At 42.2% G+C, this 5,229-nt stretch overlaps 1 protein-coding gene across 2 annotated transcripts in view; it reads left to right on the forward strand.

Annotated features, from left to right (window-relative positions):
- Positions 1 to 4,906: 4,906 nt before the first annotated feature.
- Positions 4,907 to 5,229, forward strand: part of ctnnbip1 (catenin beta interacting protein 1) — a 67,737-nt gene continuing 67,414 nt past the window's right edge. For both annotated transcript variants that reach the window (XM_062966007.1, XM_062966008.1), the window contains exon 1: positions 4,907 to 5,157. The gene's annotated coding sequence lies outside the window, so the exon portion shown is untranslated. The remainder of the gene's footprint in view (positions 5,158 to 5,229) is intronic.

A 5,229-nucleotide genomic window follows, 5' to 3' on the forward strand; every position in this document is an offset into this window, starting at 1 on the left:
ACCAACACCCAACCCTAGGATAAGTTCCAAGATAGAATGGCCAAAGTTTTGGGTCAACTTGAAGGTTCATTTCAAGCCCAGCAAGATAGTTTTGAGAACCACCATGGATGCAGTGGTTGAGTGCTGGACTTGAGACTCTTGGGCCCCTTCTACACTGCCATATAATCCAGATTATCAAAGCAGAAGGGGCCTGGGAGACTCTGGATTATATTAGTCTACACTACAGTTGTCGAGCAGAACTCCAGTAAAAAATCTCAATCACCTTCTGCTATAAATATATGAAATATAGGACATAAAATCTTGATTTTTGAACTATCTTTTACAAAGTCCTGGGGGGGGGGGGGTCACCTCGATCACACTACCACTTAATCCAGTTCAAAACAGAAGAGGCCTGGGAGACTCTGGATTATATTAGTCTACACTACCACCTAATCCAGTTCAAAGCAGAAGGGCCTGGGAGACTCTGGATTATATTAGTCTACACTACCACCTAATCCAGTTCAAAACAGAAGGGGCCTGGGAGACTCTGGATTACATTAGTCTACACTACCACCTAATCCAGTTCAAAACAGAAGGGGCCTGGGAGACTCTGGATTACATTAGTCTACACTACCACCTAATCCAGTTCAAAGCAGAAGGGGCCTGGGAGACTCTGGATTATATTAGTCTACACTACCACCTAATCCAGTTCAAAGCAGAAGGGGCCTGGGAGACTCTGGATTATATTAGTCTACACTACCACCTAATCCAGTTCAAAGCAGAAGGGGCCTGGGAGACTCTGGATTATATTAGTCTACACTACCACCTAATCCAGTTCAAAACAGAAGGGGCCTGGGAGACTCTGGATTAAATTAGTCTGCACTACTACCTAATCCAGTTCAAAGCAGAAGGGGCCTGGGAGACTCTGGATTATATTATTCTACCACCTAATCCAGTTCAAAGTAGAAGGGGTCTGGGAGACTCTGGATTATATTGGTCTACACTACCACCTAATCCAGTTCAAAGCAGAAAGAGCCTGGGAGACTCTGGATTATATTAGTCTACACTACTACCTAATCCAGTTCAAAGCAGAAGGGGCCTGGGAGACTCTGGATTATATTAGTCTACACTACCACCTAATCCAGTTCAAAACAGAAGGGGCCTGAGAGGCTCTGAATCTCTGCCCAGCCATGTTGAGTTGACTGTCAAACTCTTTGAGCCTAAGAGGAAGGTCACGGCAATTATTTTTGGATTGAATCTTGCCAAGAAAGCCCCTGGGTAAGTTTGCCTTGGGGTTGAGATACACTGGAAACGTCTGAAAGTATGTAACAACAAAGAATTAGCTACACTCTTTTAGGGAGGATCTACAAACACAAATAAATGCCCTCTATTTATTCGGTGATCTAGTTGCAAATCAAATCCCTGCTATTACTGTGAAGCTCAAGTGTTGAGGTTGCTCACAGTCGTATCTCTAATACCATTGCAGTGACAGTCAATGGGGAAACATATACCTGCATAGCAACTTATATCAAGGACCAAGGACCAAAAAAGTCAACAGGCAAGAAAAGTCTGAGTGAGATAATGGCATCTACAATAGGTGAGCCCAGGCATAGGCAAACTTGGGCCCTCCAGGTGTTTTGGACTTCAACTCCCAGAATTCCTAACAGCCTACCGTCTGCTACTGAAATGTATTTTGAATTAACTCTAAACCTTGTTCCAGTCACACATTATCTAAAACTGACGCCATGACAAATTCTTACGAATATTGAGCTGAGAAAGTGTTAAAATTAGAAGTTATGATTAAATCATTTTATCATTTTTCCTTTGAAGGATGCATGTGTTTTTTAGGGCAAATGACTGAGAATGCTTATAATTTAGTATTCCCAGTTTAACTGATGTTTGGAAAGAAAAATACAATGCTTTTACACAAAGTCACACAGAGGACGATCTTCACTGATTTTGTATCTTTGGTTAGAAATAATTTCCAGCCTTAACTGGAAATAGTGGGGCATTGTCGCATAGTGTTATGGGCCAGACTGGCTGGAGATCATGGGAACTTCAGAAATGTCTGGAGGTCAGAAACCTCTTTCCTATCACCTTCAAAATAATCTTTATCCCCTTATTATTTCTCAAAGAATAATAATAAAAAAAAAACTTTATTTGTACACCGCCCAATCTCCCCGAAGAGACTCTAATAAAGGTATAGTAGGTATAATAAATACAGATTATTTCCCATCCCTAGTCACTGAAGAATATGTATTTTCAGATTTCCATTCCCCTTAAAATGGCCAAGGATTGGGATTACTGTCTATGTTTTAAATTATTTTAACTTTTGTGAGAATTGTTATTATATTGTGATTTTATTGTGTTTTTATTGTGTTTTTATTTATGTAATACTGTTTTGGGCTTGTCCCAGTGTAAGCCGCCCGAGTCCTTCGGGAGATGGAGCGGGGTATAAATAAATTATTTATTTATTTATTTATTTATTTATTTATCCAGAATTGTCCACATGGGTGGTGGAGATTGTGACACCTTTGCTTTTTGATGCAAAAATAAAAACAGAAAACCTGGGATCAAGTCCTGTGATATAGGGCCTGTCTGGAAGGGTCCTGAGTCTACACTGCCATATATTTAAGGCCTTTCCACACAGCCAAAGAACCCAGAATTATCAAGGCAGATAATCCACAATACCTGCTTTGAACTGTGTTATCTGAGGCCCCTTCTACACAACTGTATAAAATCCACATTGAACTGGGACCCCTTCCACACAGCTAAATTAAAATCCCACATTATCTACTTTGAACTGGAACATATGGCAGTGTGGACTCAGGGCCCTTCCAGACAGGCCCTCCATCCCAGGCCCTCCATCCCAGGTTTTCTTTTTATCCCAGATTATCTGGCAGTGAGGTCTCATATAATCCAGTTTAAAGCAGAAAACCTGGGATCAGTTCCTGTGATATAGGGCCTGCCTGAAAGGGCAGATATTGTGTGATTTTCTACCTTGATATTCTGAGTTATATGGCTGTGTGGAAGGGCCCTCTGATAATAATAATAATAATAATAATAATAATAATAATAATAATAATAATAACAATAATAACTTTATTTATACCCCACCACCATCTCCCCATGGGGACTCGGGGCGGCTCACATGGGGCAAGGCCCGAACAATACAATTGAGCAAAAAACCACAGCATAAATGCAAATCATAATATACAAAAGATAAAACAGCAATACAATAAGAACAAGAGTTTAAAACAATAATATTAATCAACCAGGTACAGTAATCCGGTTCATAGCAGTAAATGTGGATGTTTCGGGCCAATTGCCCCGGGAATCTGGAAATAGCAATAGTTCACCCCCATCCAGACAGTACTGCAACACACCTGGTACAGACGCCCAAAATGGCCAACTTATAATACTGGCAGGGTTTCAGGAGGATTCAGCCACGATTCTGGGAATTGTAGTTCACCCACTCCAAACAGAAAACACAACATTAAAAGACAAATACAGTAGAGTCTCACTTATCCAACATAAACGGGCTGGCAGAACGTTGGATAAGCGAATATGTTGGATAATAAGGAGGGATTAAGGATAAGCCTATTAAACATCAAATTAAGTTATGATTTTACAAATTAAGCACCAAAACATCATGTTAGACAACAAATTTGGCAGAAAAAGTAGTTCCATACGCAGTAATGCCATGTAGTAATTACTGTATTTATGAAATTAGCACCAAAATATCACAATATATTGAAAGCATTGACTACAAAAATGCGTTGGAGAATCCAGAACGTTGGATAAGCGAGGCTTGGATAAGTGAGACTCTACTGTATTGTTGACATTTATATCCCACCCTTCTCACCCCTTTATATTATTACGTTATATTATTAGTATAGCACCATATAAGCACTATAGAAGCATTATATATTATTATATTATTATTATATATATATATATTCAAGGTGCAGACCATCATTTATAAAGCCCTAAACGGTTTGGGACCCGCCTACCTTCGTGACCGTATCTCCTACCATAAACCTGCCCGACCTCTCCGATCATCAGGGGAGGCCCTCCTGTCGCCACTACCTATATCTCAGGCCCGCCTTGTAGGTACAAGGGAGAGGGCCTTTTCTGCGGTGGCCCCTCGCTTGTGGAACTCGCTGCCCATTGAAATCAGGCAAGGCCCCACCCTTTTAGCCTTCAGGAAAGATTTAAAAACATGGCTCTTCCGGTGTGCTTTCGGAGAGTAAATGTTCTATGCTACTCCCCCCCAATATTTATCCTCTAGACTGGTTCACTATCTGATGTCCCGTCCCTCGAGGTTTTTATTCTGATCCCTTTCTCACCCAGAGTTTTAATTTTTAATCTAGCTTTTAAATGTAGTGTTCATGCGGCCCGCTCTTGTTATATTGCTGTTTCGATCTTATGTTGTACTGTTTATTTTATGTAATGTATTATTTAATTGTATTATGTTATGGTTATATTGTATTGTCTTGGGCATGGCCCCATGTAAGCCGCCCCGAGTCCCCATTGGGGAGATGGTGGCGGGGTATAAATAAAGTTTTATTATTATTATTATATTGTACCATACGACTATATTGCAATATTATTATCAATATCACATGTAATATAAATATACAATTATAATACTGTATTATTATTATTATTATTATTACAGATAATAATTACTATAATATCTGCTTTGAACTGGGTCATCTGAGTCCACACTGCCATATATTCCAGTTCAAAGCAGATAATATGGGATTTGACCTCCTACTATTCCATGCCCCCGACCTAGTTTTTTCATTCATTCCTTGCCTCCCATTTCCGCCTGGAGACACCCCAAGCCCCGCCCCTCGGACGCGGCCCCGCCCCCTGGGCGACAAGGCCTCGCGCGGCACGAGGCCCCGCCCCCTTCTAGGCCCCGCCCCCTCCCCGAACAATAACGCTCTCCGCCGCGGCCTGTCAACTCCCACTCCGACCTCAGGTGCGCCGCCGTCGAGTTGCCGTCGCCGCCGCCGGGTCCGTCCCCCTCGGAGCCGCCTCCTCTTTGGCTGACGGGAAGGGAAGAGGAGGAGGAGGAGGAAGGGGAAGCGAAAGCAGCCGCCCACAGAGAGACACATTTCCCTCACAGGCGGAGAGAGAAAGGGAGCAAAGAAGGACGGAAGCCCTCAGGTAAGGAAGGGGGGGTTGAGTTGGTTTCGCCCTCTGGCTCCGCTTGGACTCTCCCTCCCCCGGCGCCGGACT

Source organism: Anolis carolinensis, unplaced genomic scaffold (genome assembly GCF_035594765.1).
Source record: "Anolis carolinensis isolate JA03-04 unplaced genomic scaffold, rAnoCar3.1.pri scaffold_15, whole genome shotgun sequence".
Taxonomy (NCBI): Eukaryota; Metazoa; Chordata; class Lepidosauria; order Squamata; family Dactyloidae; genus Anolis; species Anolis carolinensis.